The sequence below is a fragment of the Canis aureus genome, chromosome 4, assembly GCF_053574225.1.
Source record: "Canis aureus isolate CA01 chromosome 4, VMU_Caureus_v.1.0, whole genome shotgun sequence".
NCBI lineage: Eukaryota > Metazoa > Chordata > Mammalia > Carnivora > Canidae > Canis > Canis aureus.
Genome location: NC_135614.1, coordinates 41,531,816 through 41,548,709, shown reverse-complemented (window position 1 = coordinate 41,548,709; position 16,894 = coordinate 41,531,816). Strand labels below are relative to the sequence as shown.

The 16,894-nt window shown below is 48.8% G+C and overlaps 1 long non-coding RNA gene across 1 annotated transcript in view; it reads right to left on the bottom strand.

Moving 5' to 3' along the window:
- Positions 1 to 713: 713 nt before the first annotated feature.
- The window catches only part of LOC144312620 (uncharacterized), a 95,318-nt gene continuing 79,137 nt past the window's right edge, over positions 714 to 16,894 (bottom strand). Inside the window, exons 6-7 of the long non-coding RNA XR_013378131.1 lie at positions 3,575 to 3,752; positions 714 to 2,663 (exon numbers count right to left, since the gene is read on the bottom strand). This is a non-coding gene — a long non-coding RNA (uncharacterized LOC144312620). The remainder of the gene's footprint in view (positions 2,664 to 3,574; positions 3,753 to 16,894) is intronic.

Below are 16,894 nucleotides of genomic sequence, written 5' to 3'. Positions count from 1 at the left end.
ATCAGCCTGGCCCACAGAGGCCTATTTCCTAGCCCGGGCCTCTCAAAGGGGTGGATGAGTCCTACAGGCTCCTTAGAGAAATTGGGCAAGGGGCAGCAGGCCCTCGGCATCCCTGGCCAGCAGGGTTCCCACGAGCACTTTGCCACTGTTCCTACAAATAACCACAGTGTGCATCTTGTCGGCCTGGCAATGCAGATGGGCAGGAGAAACCCTCATAAATCCAGGATAAACCCAGGGCCAGTTAGAGAAACACCGAAAACCAGAAGAAGGTGGTGATGGCCACAGACTCAGTTTCCCTCCCTGTCCCTCTTCCTGTCTCTCTCCAGGTTCTCCCTCTACCTCTGTTTCTCTCTCTCTCTGAATCTCTGTCACTCTCTGTGTTCTGTGTCTCCATTTCCCTCTGAGTGTCTCCTTATCTCACTGTCAGTCTGTCCTTCCCATTTCTTCCTGTCTCAGCTCTTTCCCCCAATTATTAAGCTGCTAGAGAGGTCCCAGCCTACCAAACGCCCACAGAGCACATATTTTAATGCGGCTTCCCAGTCTTCCAGAGAAACAGATGCAACAAATGCGACAGTCTTCCTGCTCCCTAGAACGGCAATTAAAGAGAGAGGCTTGGGTGAGGGGGGTGCAGCGGGGTGCGGGGAGGGGACGGGATGGGGGGGAGAGGCTGCGGGAGAGGAGAAGCAGAGGCTCCTCTCAGGCTAGGCGGCCGATGAGGCAGAGCCCTGCGTGATGGTCTTAGTGCTGGGATGTCCTCCTCCCCTGGACGTCAGCTTGGTGAGGGTGGCCAGGCTCACAGTGGCTCTGTGGGCAAAGCTTAGCTCTGCAGAGATAGGAGGACAGTGGGTGGTCCAGACCCTGGCCGAGTGATATTATAGGTGAGCACAGGATTCTGAGTCCTGCTTTCAAATTTGGGTTCTGCTTCTTGGGCCCATGTGAGTTCAGACAACTTGAATCTACTTGCTTGTGTATTGGTTCACCCTCCCACTCACTCATTCATGAATGTGTTCTGAGCCCCAGGTGTGTGCAGGTCAATGGGTACATGGCAGGACCACGGGTAATAATTACAGAACAACATGAGGGCACGTGAACATACCCTTCCGGAGGGGATGAGATGGTTCAAGTCTAAAGAATGGGAAAGATTTGGGTGAATGGGGTGGGGTGAGGATGGGCGTCCAAGGGGGATGAAGTTGCCACAGAGGGGACTGCAACTTACAAATGGGAAAACCAAGGGTCCCTAAGAGCATGAGGGCCCTCCAAGTTTGCACGAGATAGCAGAGGGCCTCCAGGGAGGCAAGAAAGGAGGCTTGGGTCTCAGAATCATAAATATCACCATCAGCCAGGGTTCAGCCTCAGTCACCCCCAGGGTCAGGCAGGATGAGGTAGAGCCGGCAGCAGGGAATCAGCATAACACTCCAGAATTTATGCCCATCGGAAGAGGGCACCAATGGTTGCCATGTGGGACTGGGGGCCCAGAGTTGCCCAAATGTGTAGTTTTTCATGAGAAGATATAAAATACATGATCTGCATTATGTGCATCCAAAAAGAAGAGGATGACACAGATGTTGGTGGGGGAGCCAGTGCAATCTCTCCTACTCCAGAAAATGGAGTCTGAATCCTCATGCCAGCAGCCAGTGAGGCAGCTCTCACACCACAAAGTCTCCCTCTGATCTAACACGTCTGTGGCCAAGCAGCACAGGAAATTGGCACATTGGTCACTGACCTTTAGTTTTACAGACATTTGAGAGAGCAGAGATATCTCGGGTCAGCTATTTCCTCTCCTATGGCTAAGGCAGAGAGCATATTTGAGTTCTTTGCCTTCTAACATTTCATCAACTCATCCACTCAGCTTAACTGTGGGGGGAGGGGAGTGTCAAAAAGTGCCTCGGAGACCATCCCTGCTCTTGAGGAACCCACCATCTCACTAAGGAGATGAAATAGCCACATGTGAGCAGAATCTTCTCATCCAAGATACCAGATCTCTTACTAGAAAGATAAAAGGCAACTTCGAGGACATGTAAGTTAGATCGAGCTACACACACAAATAGTAGAGCAAGAAACAAATGATAATAAATGGATCCATAAATACCACCCATTCACAAAAATCACATTTGAAATTTGCTGTGGTTGGTTCAAGACTGATGTTGAACTTCCTAGCAGCCAGTGTGAAAAGGGAAATTTGATCAGTGACATAAACCACAACAATCACGCCATTTGAACAAACCAGTTGCCCCAGAGACTTATAATAGTAGTTTGCATCAATTGGGTGTTTACTACTCCTCATACTCTTATACAAGAGAGGCACTATTATTATCTTCCCTAATGGGGAAGAAAAAGCTCACAACTTGCCCGTGGTTAAACAGAGGGTGGAAGAAGGATTGGAATACAGAACATCTAAATTCAGAGCCTTGGCTCTAATTCATCTTGTAACTGTTCTAAGATAAGAATCTCTCCCAGGGGTTCTCACAAGTATGGACGCTTTATCATAACCAACATTCTTGCAGTAGACACAGGAGAGGCTTCCCATTTTATCCCTCCTTTCTACACATTGACAGAAAAGTTTTTTGTCAATCCACATCTCAAGTCCACAACCCAAGTCCCAGTGATGAGCCTCCATTCCAACAGCTGCCATCCGGCTGCCTCCAGGGTAAATTGGAGAATATCTGGAAAGGAAGGTGGACAATCAGTTTTTTAAGGAATCCTAGCTCAATACTGCTCACTAAGTTTTGGCTAAATATTGCCTCACTCATTCCTCAAATTCATCTTGAGGATATATGCTGCTAGGCATGATTCTAAGCCCTGGCCTCACTGCCATGAACACAGCAAGTAGTGTCCTCACCCTCATGAAACTTAAAATCTTGCAGAAAAGACAAACATTAAATGAGTAAAAAACACAAACAAAACAAAATAAAACAAAACAAAAGAAAACACATCTTTACATGTTATGAAAAAACTATGAGGGAAGCATAATGAAGAAGGCATGATTTCAGTTGGGGTAAGGTAATGCAAGTCCCCTTGAAGGAAATAGCATTTAATCTGGAAATTTAACGATGAAAAGAAACAGGCTAGACAAAGAGAGATAAAAGCCCTCCATGTTGAGGTAATAGCACAGAAGGCCCTGAGTGGGAAAATAGCTTAGAGTAGGCATGAAAGTGAAATTGACTGTGTTGCTGGAACACAGTAGATAAGGGGAGAACGGTAACGTGATCAGAGATGGGCAGGGGTCAGATTGTGAAGGTCAGGGTAAGGATTTCTTGTTTTTTAAGTTTGCTTGGAATTAGAGTCCCTGGCAAGTACATGATTTCTGTGATTATTCATCATAGCTGAGAAGAGATGTAAGCAGTTTATTGAATGAATGGGATGGGTGGATGGATGGAAAAATGGATGGATGGATGGATGGATGGATGGATGGATGGATGGATGGTTGGATGGACTGGTGAAAGGCTGCGTCCTAAAAGACTCATGAGGCTATCTCAGGCAGGACAATTGGCTGGGGATGGGGGGTAGATATAGGAGGCAGGAGTCCCATTAAGACACTTTTGTCCTTACCCAAGCAAAATCAGAAAGGACCTACCTGTTGGAGGAAGCTCCTAGAGAAGACTTCCACTCCACTCTAAGAATGGTCTTGTTTGGTCAAGTGAAGGTGTTGAATCCAAAGAACCCAAAGAGGGTCCATCCCACTTCATGGAAGACTGGCTTTTGAGATGAACAGGTGAGGTCTATGGTGACCTTTTTGGTCCAGAACAGAATAGCTAGAGGAAACATGAAGGATCATAGTGTTATCACTTCACATTCATATAGAACCCCATGGTTTACAAAGCACTTTGACAATGTGATGATGAGGGTGAGGTAGAGAGGATGATTATTGTCATTTGTTGCATGCCTACTGTGTGCCAGCCCCTGTGCTAAACCCTCAAGATGCATTTGCTCCTTTCATTCTCAATGCAGGGGCACCTGGGTGGCTCAGCGATTGAGCATCTGCCTTCAGATCCTGGGGTCCGGGATCGAGTCCCACATCAGGCTCCCTGAGGGGAGCCTGATTCTCCCTCTGCTGGTATCTCTCTCTCTCTCTCTCTCTCTCTCTCTCTGAATTTCTCATGAATAAATAAATAAAATCTTTTTAAAAAGTCTCATTGTAATCTTGCATGGGCCATACTATTATGACCCCACCTCCACCCCGACTTTGCAGATAAGGGCACTGAGGCTCAGAAAGATGAAGTAACTTATCCTAGGCCACATAGCCACCTGCAGGACACCTCCCTTATGCTTTATCTGTAGAGTACTTTGGGTATTCCCTACTGCCTAACTCGACTCTTTCTAAACACAGGTCTTACCTAGCATCAATTTCCATAGCAGGGCTAAGTGAATGCTCTGGCATTTCCAGACATGTTTGCCTGAAAGGAAGGTAGGAGGGCGGTGGTGGCACAGAGAGTGGGTGATTGGGACAAGATGGGGTGGAGCAGCACAGCAAGGTGGCCTTTGGGAAAAGCTTTGATGCTGTTTGGTGAGTGAGCGTATCTCCTATTTGATCTTATCCATTAGCAAAGCAATGCACCAAAGCCATGATTCCCAAATTGTTTTCTGGATACCTCTAATCCACAGAAACTTAAGGAAATGTTCTTACAGTTGCCCAAATAAAATTTCAGTGCCCCTTAGAAAAAAATTTTTTTAAAGATTTTACTTATGAGAGACACACACACACGGAGGCAGAGACACAGGCAGAGGGAGAAGCAGGCTCCATGCAGGGAGCCCAACATGGGGCTCGATCCCAGACCCCGGGATCACGCCCTGAGCCAAAGGCAGACACTCAACTGCTGAGCCATCCAGGGATCCCAGAAATTTTTTTAAGTTATTCACCAAAAGCAATGCAAATGAGAATAGCAATGAGCTACTTGTACTCTATCTAGCAGATGGGCGAGATGAAAAGGCCTGATAAAAGCCACTGTTGGAGGGGTGGGGTGAGATAAACAGGCATCACCTAGGCCAAAGGAGACACCTAGGCCGTGTGTCTTTCTGGAGGGCAATTTGGTGTTCTCATTAAAAATGCTATGATTATGCATATGCTTTGGCAGCCATTTCATTTTGGAAAAAATTAGGGATGTGCACCATGGTACCATGGTCATCGGGTAAGGGGGTGGGGGTATGCTGGAGCCGGCTCGCACCAGCTTTCAGGGACTGTGCTCACTCAGTGATGTTCTATTTTAGCAGCTTGAAATCAACCGTGGTGGGAATATTTACACCACAGGAATGATAAATGCTGCAAATAGGAGCTATTTTCCCTCTCAGAGGACTGAACATTTATCCACGTAACAACACTGGATGGTCAAGACAATTTATAATTGGTAACAGCTGAAATGTCCAACAATTAGAAATTGGTCAGATAAATGAAGGTGGTCCATGCAACAGAACATTGTGGGGGTGGGGGGTAGTGCATTGACTGACAGGGGAACAGATCCCAGACGGTGCTAAGTGGAAAAGGTTTTTACAGAACAGTAGGTACATGCTGACCTCAAACACGCACACATGCACTCACACAAGCATGCACACACACACTTGTACAAGCATAGACTGGATGTCTCTACAAGAGGATGTGGCACTGGTTACCTCCAGGGAGTGCAAACAGGGTGACTGGGGCAGGGATGGGAGATACACTTTACTGTAGAGATTTGATTCTGAGCATGCTTTCCTGAAACCTTTGAAAACTACCTTCATTAAAATATAACTGCCCCTTCCCAACTCCTGCAGAGGGCAAAAAGACTGGATGTATACACACTGAAATGTGAGTAGGGACTGTCGAAGCCTAAGGAAGAGTTTTTAAAGTTTTCTTTCTTTCTCTATCTATCATCTATCTATCTATCATCTATCTATCATCTATCTATCTAATCTTTGTTTTTCTTTTCTTCGTGCCTTTCTGAGTTTTCTGCATATAACTATAATATTATAGTTAGAAAAATAGCAACCTGATTCACTTGCTAAGTCCTTTTTTGAGAGGAACAAGAGTGTCGCAAGAATTAGGATCATAGTTTTCATCAGTAGCGCCGATTGGAACAAAACAACATTTTATGGCGATGATGTAAAAAATGGCTTTCCGGCTCCCAGAGTCCCAAGGGGCAGCTTGTAGAACTGCTGAATTCAAACACGGGCTGGAGCCTCTTGACTCTGTGGGGCTTTCGGGACAGATCTAAAATCAGAGGCCTTACTGCCCAGCCTCCTGTGGATGGGGGTGGGGGTGAGGCTGGAAGGGGAGATACTGGGTGGGAGAAGCAGTCTTAGGGAAGCCTAGGTGCCCCCTTGGAGAAGAATTGAGATTGGCAAGCCTGGGGGAGGTGAACTGGCAGGACACAGCTTTATGATCAAATACATTTTTCATTTTTTCAACAGATAGGTCCTGGGCACCTCTTTTGGAGCAGACCCGGGTTAGACAGCTGACATAAACTGTTAGATCTAATCCTTGTAATTGTCCTGGGAATTATTCCCATTTAACATTTGAGGAAACTGATGTCCAGGGAGATGACGTCATTTGCCCAGGGGTGTCTATAGATGCAGATTCCCTAATGCCCAGAGGACATAACTTCCTTCTAGGCTTGAGGGGCTCCTACTGGGAGTCATAGCCAGGTGATGATCTTGGAAATTCACCCTTCTTCCTCTTCTCTGTTCTCTCTGCAGTGGCAAATACAGTAGCATCCGGGACGCCTGGGTAGCTCAGGGGTTGAGCATCTGCCTTTGGCTCAGGTCGTGATCTTGGGGTCCTGGGATCGAGCCCTGCATCAGGCTCCCTGCATGGAGCCTGTTTCTCCCTCTGCCTTTGTCTCTGCCTCTCTCTCTGTGTCTCTCATGAATAAATAAATAAAATCTTAAAAATATATATATGGTAGCATCTCAGGGGAAGAAGGGTAACAGCTCTGGCCTCACCCTCACCAAGACCACAGCACCTGAAATGGTCTTTTAGAAAGGTTCACTGATGCTTCAATGAGTCAGAAGAATGAGGTGGCCCAGGGCCCTTCTCCCTCATCCCACCCCCCAGTCATGCAGGGCCCAGAGGTGGGGGCCAGGGCCCCTCCCATTGCTCTTACCTCCACCTATTTCCTGCACAGGGCAGCCCCACTCCCATTGCTGAGGCCTGACAGGCCCCACTCCTGACCCTCCATATCACCAGGGTCCAGGGGATGGAGTAAGTAGGCAGGACAGCTCACTTGGGTTCCAGAACCCCCAAAGGCCTTGTGCTACCTCAGTGTGGCCTTCAGTCCCAGCCCTGCCCCACATTGGTGAGCAGGAGTCTTGGGACTTGAAGCATAAACCCTCTCCTTGCTCCCCTCTTCTCCATTACTGCTGGTTCTGGCCAGCGCCCTGCCCAAAGGCAGTAGTTTGAACAGAGAGAAGGGACTCTGGATCAGCTGAGCCCGGAACTAATCCTGGCTCCACCACCTACTAGCTATGCAACCTTAGGCAAGGCACTTTTTAGCTCTCTGTGTCTTGCCTTTCCAAAGACCTTGGGCCCTGAAAAAGGACCAGAGCATGAGGATTCATGACAGCCATTAACCATAGCTAATGCAAGGACTACTGCTTCAGGCCACAATGAAGTAATGGGATCTGGATTTACCCTCCTGCATGAAACAACCAAAAACCGGACACAACATACAAAATATCAGTTTTTAAGACACTGGACGTGAAGCAACAGACGAACGGTGATCTCCAAGTGTCAGGAAACAAATTTGGCCAAGATTTCTGTCTTGAAGGAGTCCCAGGCTATGGCACGGGGTGCCAGGAGTGAGGGAACCAGGCAAACCCCAATGGCTTCTCTGAGCTGAAGAGCCGGATAGAGAGTCCAGGGAGGTCAATGCGGCTAGAGTTTCCCCACCAGAGTATTGGCCTGGAGAGAGCTGCACACAGAGAGACCCCAGGAAAGTCAGAGGGACCCCTTGAGTACTCAGCCACATATACACCAGTACCCACATGTGAGCAAACTATCCAAGCCAGGGAAAGAACTCACTCAGAAGGATTAGATGCAGCAGTGCCTGATGCCCGTGCAGGGCCAGGAAAAGTGTCTCTTCTTACCAGCCAGACTGGAAAGCTCACGATTCGCAGAGCATCAGGTAGGCCACCCAGAAGGGTCCTACTACCTGAGTAGTGGAGAATAATGAGCCCTATTGAGTTAATTCCTAAGCTTTGCTCCCCAGTCCAGTCTAACAAACCTTAAAAGCCAGACTTAAAAGGATGCAACTATTTCTAAGTAACTTGATTTCCCCCTAGAACACAGGAATATGAAAATATCCAGTCCCCGACAAGGTAAAAGTTACAATCTCTGGCATCCAATAAAAAATTTTCAGGCATACCAAGGGGCAGGAAAATACAACCCATAATAAGGAGAAAAAGCAGTCAGTGAAAGCTGCCCTGGAACTGACACAAATGTTAGAATTAGTGACAAAGACATTAAAACCGTTATTTTAGCTGCACCCCATATGTTTAAAAAGTTAAATAGAGACTTGGATGATGAAAAACAAATTTCTAGAGATGACAACTAGGATGTAGAAGAAGCCACACGGGGAGGGATTAATGGCAGAAGATTAGTAAATGTGAAGACATAACAATAGAAACTATCTGAAGTGAAACACAAAGAGAAGAGGATTACAAAGAAAATAGAGCATCGGTGAGCTGTGGAAGAACTTCAAGCCGCTTAATATATGTGTAATTCTGTAGGACAGAAGAATATTTGAAGGAATAATGGCTCTAAATTTCCCAGCCCACAGATCTAATAATAGTGAACACTCACAGGTTGTTTGCTATGTGCCAGGTGCTACTCTGCGTGCTCACATATATTAACTCATCTACTTCTTACAACTCCTAGAAAAGCTCTAGAATTCTCGATTTATCCCCGCTTTAAAATGAAAACACAGAGACCCAGAGAGTTAACCAATTTCCCAAGGTCACCGAGCTGGTGAGTGGTTGAACTAGTACTGGAATTTGGGAGCTTCATAGACTGTTCAAATCTTGGCTCTGCCATTTGTGAACATTTTTTAAAAGATTTTATCTATTCATGAAACACACACAGAGAGAGAGAGAGGCAGAGACATAGGCAAAAGGAGAAGCAGGCTCTTTCTGGGGGAGCCCCATGTGAGGCTTGATCTCAGGACTCCAGGATCATGACCTGAGCTGAAGGCAGATGCTCAATCCCTGAGCCACCCAGGGGTCCCCATTTGTGAACATTTTAACACCTGTAAACAGCATCCAGCCATTATTTGTAACGGTTGCATAGTATTCTATTGCCAGAGTTTAACAAGTTCTGCCCCTAAAAAAAAACAAAAAAACAAAAAAACAGAACAAATCCCCACTGGTTGAACTATGGCTTCTAGTTTGTCACCATTATAGCAAATGACTTGCACATAGCTGAGCTGTTGAGACTCTTGACGATAATCCTGTTTCCAGAGTGGAGCAACTGGGTCAAACGTAGGCATATTTTGAAGCCTTTTGCTGCATCTTGTCAAATCGTCTGAAGGAGGTTTGTACAGCTCCTCCAGAGCTCCCCCCAACACTGACTTCCTGCGCTGCCTCGGGCAAGTAACTTAACCTCTCTGAGCCTCCCTGTCCTCCTCTGCGAGGAGGTACACTATTCCCTACCTCTCAGGGCTGCTGTGAGGATTAAATGAGACACTGAGTAGCCAAGTGTTTATCATGTCACATGGTGGGGCATGAAGTAGGTGCTCCCTTTCTCTGACATGAATGGTGTAGCAGGAGGGGGTCAGTGCTTCCTGCAGAACTGAATCGTGCTGGGGGCGTGGGAGGAGCACAGAGGGACACACAGCTTTGAGGCCAGGCCCCGGGAGTCTCCCTCAGACAACCAAGCGCTGCCTTGAGTGTCTCCAGCTGGAACCTTCCCCCCTCCTGATCCGCCCGCTGACTCACGGTCTCACCCAAGCTGTGGAAAAACAAACCCTCATTGTTTCCTTTGTGTGTGGGTCCCTCCCCTGCTTTTCTATCAGCTTCTTTCAGGTAGAGGAGGTTTACACTTCATACTCCAACACTCACCCCCCCAGACATGTCTCCTCCCCTCCCCTCCCTCATCCTCCGTGGGGTGCCATTATGACCAAAGAGCTATTTTTCCACAGAGACTGAGCACAGTTAATGCACAGGGGTGACGCTGACGGTGGGACGCTGGCTGTGTCCCTGTCCCCCGAGCTGCAGGAGCTGGCCGTGGTCCACTGGCCACTCCCATCATGCCTTCTTCACAGTCAGTGCTACGGGGCCCCAAACAAGGATTTGCTCCCTCACACATTGTTTCCCATGAAATCAAATTCACAAAGAAATGTCTTCCCTTCCCTTTCTTTTCTCTTCTCGCGTACACAGTTTTTCAAAATATGGTGTCAATTTGTTTTTTAAAGCCTGTTAGCCAATGTGAAGAGAGATACAAACCCTGTGAGAAGCATGTTCTCCTGATGGACTACATGTATATTTGCAACAGGAAGGAAATGAACATTTATTGAGCACAGACTGTGTGCCAGGTGCAGGGCCTGACATTCTGTCCCTAATCGCTCCCCTCAACCTCCAACAATGCAGAGGGCAGCTGTATGATACTTCCTAGATGAGGGATCTGAGGCCCAGAGAGGCTAGGGGACTTGCCCAGGTCACACAACCAAGTTGTGTGTGGGCCAAGCAAGTGGGTCCAGACGTCTCTGCCTCAGACATGGGGAAGAGTCCCCTCCTCTTGGGGTTATAGGAACCAATGTTGGCCTCTGCCCCCCCTCACTGCACCCTTCCAGATCTCCCTGCTCGACTCAGCTCTGTACACATAGTAGGTCCTTCTTTCCTAATGACTTCTGTGCTTTGCCCATCCTTTCCTTTGTCCACCCAGCCAGCCAGCACTGATTGAGCACCTACTATGTGCTAGCCCCATGCCAGGAGACAGGAACACAACAGTGAGCAGATGGCTGTGGCTGCTGCCTCTGTGAGTTCACAGACTAGGGGAAAAGGCAATAACTAAATCATCTCATGAGTAAATGCACGCTTGTATCCGTGAGAGGTACCACAAAGGAAAAACGAGAGGATCTGTGAACTCAGGGCAAGGTGCAATGGAGGAGGGGTAAAGGCCAAGCTTCCTTGAGGTCTGAGGGATGCACTTGGGGGAAAGGTCAGTGATGAAAGTCATTCCAAGCAAAGAAAACAGAACGGACAAAGAGCAGGTGCCTGGAGGGAGCAGGTCCCATGGATGGATCCAAGAGGAGAGATAAAGTCAGAGAACAGCAGAGGTCAGGCCACAAGAAGCTCCATGGACCACAGAGAGAAACCAAGGGTGGATCCCAAGAGAATAGGAAACCACTTACCTTAAAGCAGGAGTGTGACATGATCAGATTTGCATAGAAGAGAGTCTAGGTGCGATGGAAAGTGCGTATAGGGCTATCTCTGGCTGGCTGGGAAAATGGAAGACACTGGGGCAATGACCACATAGTACTGTCTTGAGGAAAATCAACCTCCTTCTCAAATGTCCCCCTGCTCCGTCTGCACCTCCTACTCATTGACAGACTTGATAGAAATGCTCCCCCCTTCTTTCTACCAGCATGCCCTCTGACATGGTCCCTATCCCTAATCCATACAGGACACTTACGTTCCAGGCATGGCCACATACCTCTTTCCTCCTTGGAAGCTTCCAATAAGACTGCGAGGCAGATTTTATTTTGATGCCCATTTTATAGAGGTAGGAATTGAAGTTTGAAGCACAGAATCAAATTGCCCAAGGTCATTGACCTCTAAGAGGGGGAGCAAGAGTGATGTTCCAGTGGGCGGATTCTTTCAGACTTGCCATCAGTTGTAAAATAAACTGGTTTTTCCTGGAAGAGCCAGAAAAACTGCATGTCTGCCCGTTCATAAGTGGCTGGGTTGTGGGCTCTTGAGGGCGAGGACCTCCTTATTCACCAGAAGGCACTCTACACATGCTGGATGAAATATTGCAACAGCCTCCTCACTGGGGCACATGTCTCCATCCCATCTGAACTCCAACCGATTTGCCATTTGTTCAAAATCCCTCCATGGCTTCCCATTAACCTCAGACTAGTGGCTTAACTTCCAGGCCTAGGGCTCTCATCAACCAGGCTCTCCACTCACGACTCTGGCCTTGTGTGCTGGCTAAGTGATACTGGAGAAGCTGTAAGAACATCCAGGAAAGCTAGGAAAGCTCAAGAGTAGGCCCAGGCCCTTTGTTTTTTCTATAAATTGTTGGTAGACCACCTCCTAAGTGGCAGCAAGTGACACAAGCCCCAGCACCTGCCACCAGTGGCCCCTGTAGTGCCTTGAGCTCTGCCACCAGAACCACTCCTCTGCACGAAAGTGTTACCTCCAGAAAGCCTTCATGAACGTGCAGTGGACACCTACGCCTACACTATCCACCTCTATGCTGATGCCCAGAGACAGCTGGGGCATCAGGGAGCCGGCTTTCAGCCAGCAACACGCAGGACTCTAAGGGATGAAGGAATAGGAGGGTTAAGTTTTAATTCAATTGGGAATAAACAGGTGGATCAGCCTGGTAGGGGCTACACAACATAGTACTAAACTTTGGGGGCGATAATAAATAATAGTACAACTGTATTATAAAATAAAACGAATAAATCATGATAAAACATTAGGTGTTTATGATAAAACATTAGGTGTTTATTGTATTGCTTTCCCATCGTATGAGCAGGAGAGCACAGATTACGCCTTTTGCAGGGCCGAGACTCCCTTGGGACCATCCTGCTGGTCAAGCTGACCTCAGATGAAAGCTTTGAGCAGTGGTTTGCAAAGTCTCCCACCACAGAATCATGGGGTGGAGCTGTAGAAACCCAGATTCTGGGGTCTTGCCCAGACCTATCTGATCAGGAATTCTAAGGGCGAGGCACAGGACTCTGCATTTCACACACACTGCCCTTTGTGATTCTTTTGCCCATTGAGGTCTGAGGGTCCCTGATGGTGATTCTATGCTGCTGCTGACAGACAGAAGGGAACAAGACTCAGTGACGGCCCACAAAGAACTGTTGACCCCCTTTCCAGGCCAAGCTGCCAACCAGAGACTGGTCCACGGAGTGCAGAGGCCAGGGAGGACCGAAGTGGGGCTCAGCGTCTGGGCTGGGCAGGGCCACAGTGGACAATGGCTCACCATGTTGAAGTGAGGCAGGTGACTGGGAAGGTCACTCCAGGCCGGAAGCCCCAGGAACGGTGGGAACGAGACAAGGCAGTTTGGAGGGCCACCATCACGGATCACCATTGCTCCTCTCTGAGCTCGAGTATCTTTGTAAGATGAAAATTCAGGTTTCATCAATTCTACAAGGCCTATCCATTCACGTTTTGGTGTGTCTGAAATCAGAATGCATTTTATGGTGGGTGGCCTCTTAGGTTTGACATAATATATAGCAATAGCCCCTGCCTCCCATGTCACTGGGGGGATTGGATGCAAGAGTGTAAGGAAAGCACCTAGTGTGCATTTGACACACCCTAGGAGCCTGGTAAGCATGAGTTCCCTTCTCTCTGAACTGGTGATCTGGGGAGTTGGCATCGAAGTTTCTAAAAAGGCTCCTCCCCTTTCACCTTCATCCCAAGGCCCTTTATGGTGACAGTAATGTTCTTTAATAACCCGACTTGATGACAAGGTCAGGACTGCTGCCTGTCAGAGCTGCTAGACTGAATGACACAATCATCTTATAGATGCAGGTCTTGTCCTGTCACCCATGGGCTGTGATCAAAGGCCTGTCCTCTGCATGACGGCCTGGCACCGGTTAATTCAAGCAAGCTTTGCCTAGCCTTTCACCACATGCCTCTGAGGAGTGAAGGAAAGCCTGGGCTCAGTGTTGGACTCCCAACCCTAGAGCCACTGGGAGGATTCTCCACATACAGGTTGTGAGACCTTGGACAAGTCACTTAACCTCTCTGGTCTCAGCTTCCTCACTTGGAAAATTGGAGAATAGCAGTAGCATTGCTGCGGGTTGATGTGAGAAATATCATTCATTCACTCATTTACCAGATGTTTACTGAGCACCTATTATGTGCACATAGACTCTGAAGATAGAGCCATGAACAAGGGAGATGAGATTCTTGCTCTCATGCCGCAGACCTTCCAGGGGGAAGGAAGACAATAAATGGGTAATCCTATCATGATAGTTTCAGAAACCCTTTGGAGAAAATAAAACAATGCTAAGCTAACCCACCCCTGAGGGAGGAGGAGCAGGAAAGTTAAGTTCAACTAGTCTAGAGGAACAGAATCTCGAGAGTCTCTTTAAAGAAATGACACTTGAGCTGAGACCTGAGTGATGACATGGAGCCACTTAGGAGACCTAAAGGAAAAAACATTCCAGGCAGGGTGAACAGAAGGTGCAAAGGCCCTGAGGCTAGATGAAGCTCAGTGCACCTAAAAAAACAGAAGAATTGGGCAGCCTGGGTGGCTCAGCGGTTTAGGGCCACCTTCGGTCCAGGGCCCGATCCTGGAGACCCGGGATCAAGTCCCACATCAGGCTCCCTGCATGGAGCCTGCTTCTCCCTCTGTCTGTGTCTCTTCCTCTCTCTCTCTCTCTCTCTCTGTCTCTCATGAATAAATAAATAAGATCTTTAAGAAAAAAAAAACAGAAGAATGTGGGACACCTGGGTGGCTCAGCGGTTGAGACTCTGCCTTTGGCTCAGGGTGTGATCCTTGGATCGAATCCCGCATCGGGCTCCTTTCGGGGAGCCTGCTTCTCCCTCTGCCTGTGTCTCTGTCTCTGTCTCTCTCTCTCTCTCTCTCTCTGGCTTTCATGAATAAATAAATAAAATGTTAAAAACAAAAACAAACAGAAGAAGGCTAGCGTGGCGGAGACCATAGTAAGCGCAGGTGACTGGTGGGAGGGTAGATGGGAATGGTCCATAAAAGCCACATCAGGGTGGCCTTGTAGGCATCAAAGAGTGGGCTTGGGGTTCCCAATTTTTTTTAAAGATTTTATTTATTCATTCATTCATAGAGATGCAGAGAGAGAGAGTAGCAGAGACACAGGCAGAGGGAGAAGCAGGCTCCATGCAGAGAGCCCGACGTGAGACTCAATCCAGGGCCTCCAGGATCATGCCCTGGGCTGCAGGCGGTGCTAAACCGCTGCACCACCGGGGCTGCCCGGGGTTCCCAATTTTGAAGGGAACACCAGGAGGGGCCATCGCTGCAGGGGTTCAACCAGGGTCGTGTCACAGAGTGAGGACCCTGGCTGCTGTGAGCAGAATGGATATGGGAAGCCAGCTCAGTGGCCGGTACACCTCACTATGATTGCTGGCTCCTGCCAGCAGGATCAGGAGAACCCAGTTCCCTCACACAGACCACCAGGATTGAGCACCAGGACCCCCCCCCCCGACTGAGCCTGCCAGTCTGTTCTTGTTATCGTGACACCCCAAACAGTGGCTCATGTAATAAGGCAGTCAACAGCTGATGCACTTGGGTTAAAATTATGCAGACTGCATGTGATATTAAAAATCCAAGGAGCATACATTTCGAGCTCAGGGGATGCCAAAATGTAGCTATTTTATTTAAGGAATTATTTGGCTAGTGTGAACGGATGTTTATCTGAGATTTTGTTCCTAGTGGGGGGGAAACAGGTACGTGCAGCTTGGTTGCTAAAAATAGGGGGATCTTCAGCCTGTTTTCATTTGATAGGTCCTAAAATATTGCCCCCCACCCCCACCCCCCGGCCCACTGCCTTTCCCACGTCAGACTGAGGATCAGAGCAGACTCTCAGAGACCTGGCCGTGGATGAGCTTTGCCTGGGAAAGGAGCCCTGTCACAGAGGCCCTGCCCCAGGGGACAAGTGCATGCCTCGGGTCTCTGGAGGCCAAATTCTGGACAGGACTCTGGTTCCAGGCCCCTGTGTAACCTTGCGCTGGGAGCCAGGTCCAAGTGGCTGCTTCTGCCTGCCCCTGGAAGCCAGAGACAGTGATACCCTCTCGGGGGCTGTTCAAAGGCTGATGAAGCAGGCCCGCGGGGCTAGGATCTATACTATAAGCAGGAACTGCTCATCTTGGGGGGCTCCCCTCTTGTGTGCAGGGGTTTGGGTGGGGGCAGCTCTCTGGGCCTGATTGCCTTTGGCCAGAAGCCAGAACTGAACCACGGGGAGGGAGGGAGACGCGTTCACTGACTGCAGAGTCCATAATGGATCCATTTTGCCGAGGACACATCAGCTGGAAGGGCAGGGGTAAGTCCAGCCCTTCACGGCATCCCCCTCTGACCTCCTTCTGGAGCCTGGTAGCCTGTGCTCTCCTGTCTGCTTGAGCATCCCTTTCATTCATTCATTCATTCATTCATTCATTCATTCATTTGCTCATTTGTACTCAGCAACTCCTCTTGGACTATTTCAGGCCCTGGTTAAGTCCTCAACTGTGGTGCCTGAGGCCAGAGAGTGGCCTGTGCTGGCAGGAGACCCAGGCCAGGGAGGGCTTCACACACACCCCCGCCCCCAGCTGTCTGAGTCCTAGGAAGGGCCAGGACCCCAGCTGGGCTGGGCAGGAACCCCACTCTCTGACGGAGTGGCCCAAGGTGGCTGGCATGTGTCAGAGGGATGCCTGGTCCTATAGCCCCTCTCGTGGGGTATAGCTCAGGGGCAGCTAGAGACTAGACAGACCAGAATCTGGAGGCAGGGAGGCTCCCTGGGTCCTACCAGGGCAGGCTGAGCAGAAAGTCCTCCTGCACCAATTTCCCCCATCCCATCCCCAGCCTTCCAGAGGGGAGAGGAGCACTTTGACCTTTTGTCACCGTGGGGAGTACCAGGCAGTGGTGTTCAGCTATGAAGACCTCAGGGTTAAGAACTTTGGGGTCAGAAAGGCAGGGGTCAAGGTCTCTCAGCTCAGCCATTTGCTTAACTAGGTAGCCTCGAATGAGTCTTTGCTTTTGTTCCTCCGGGCTCCTCTTTCTTCAGGTAAGGCCTTCGTC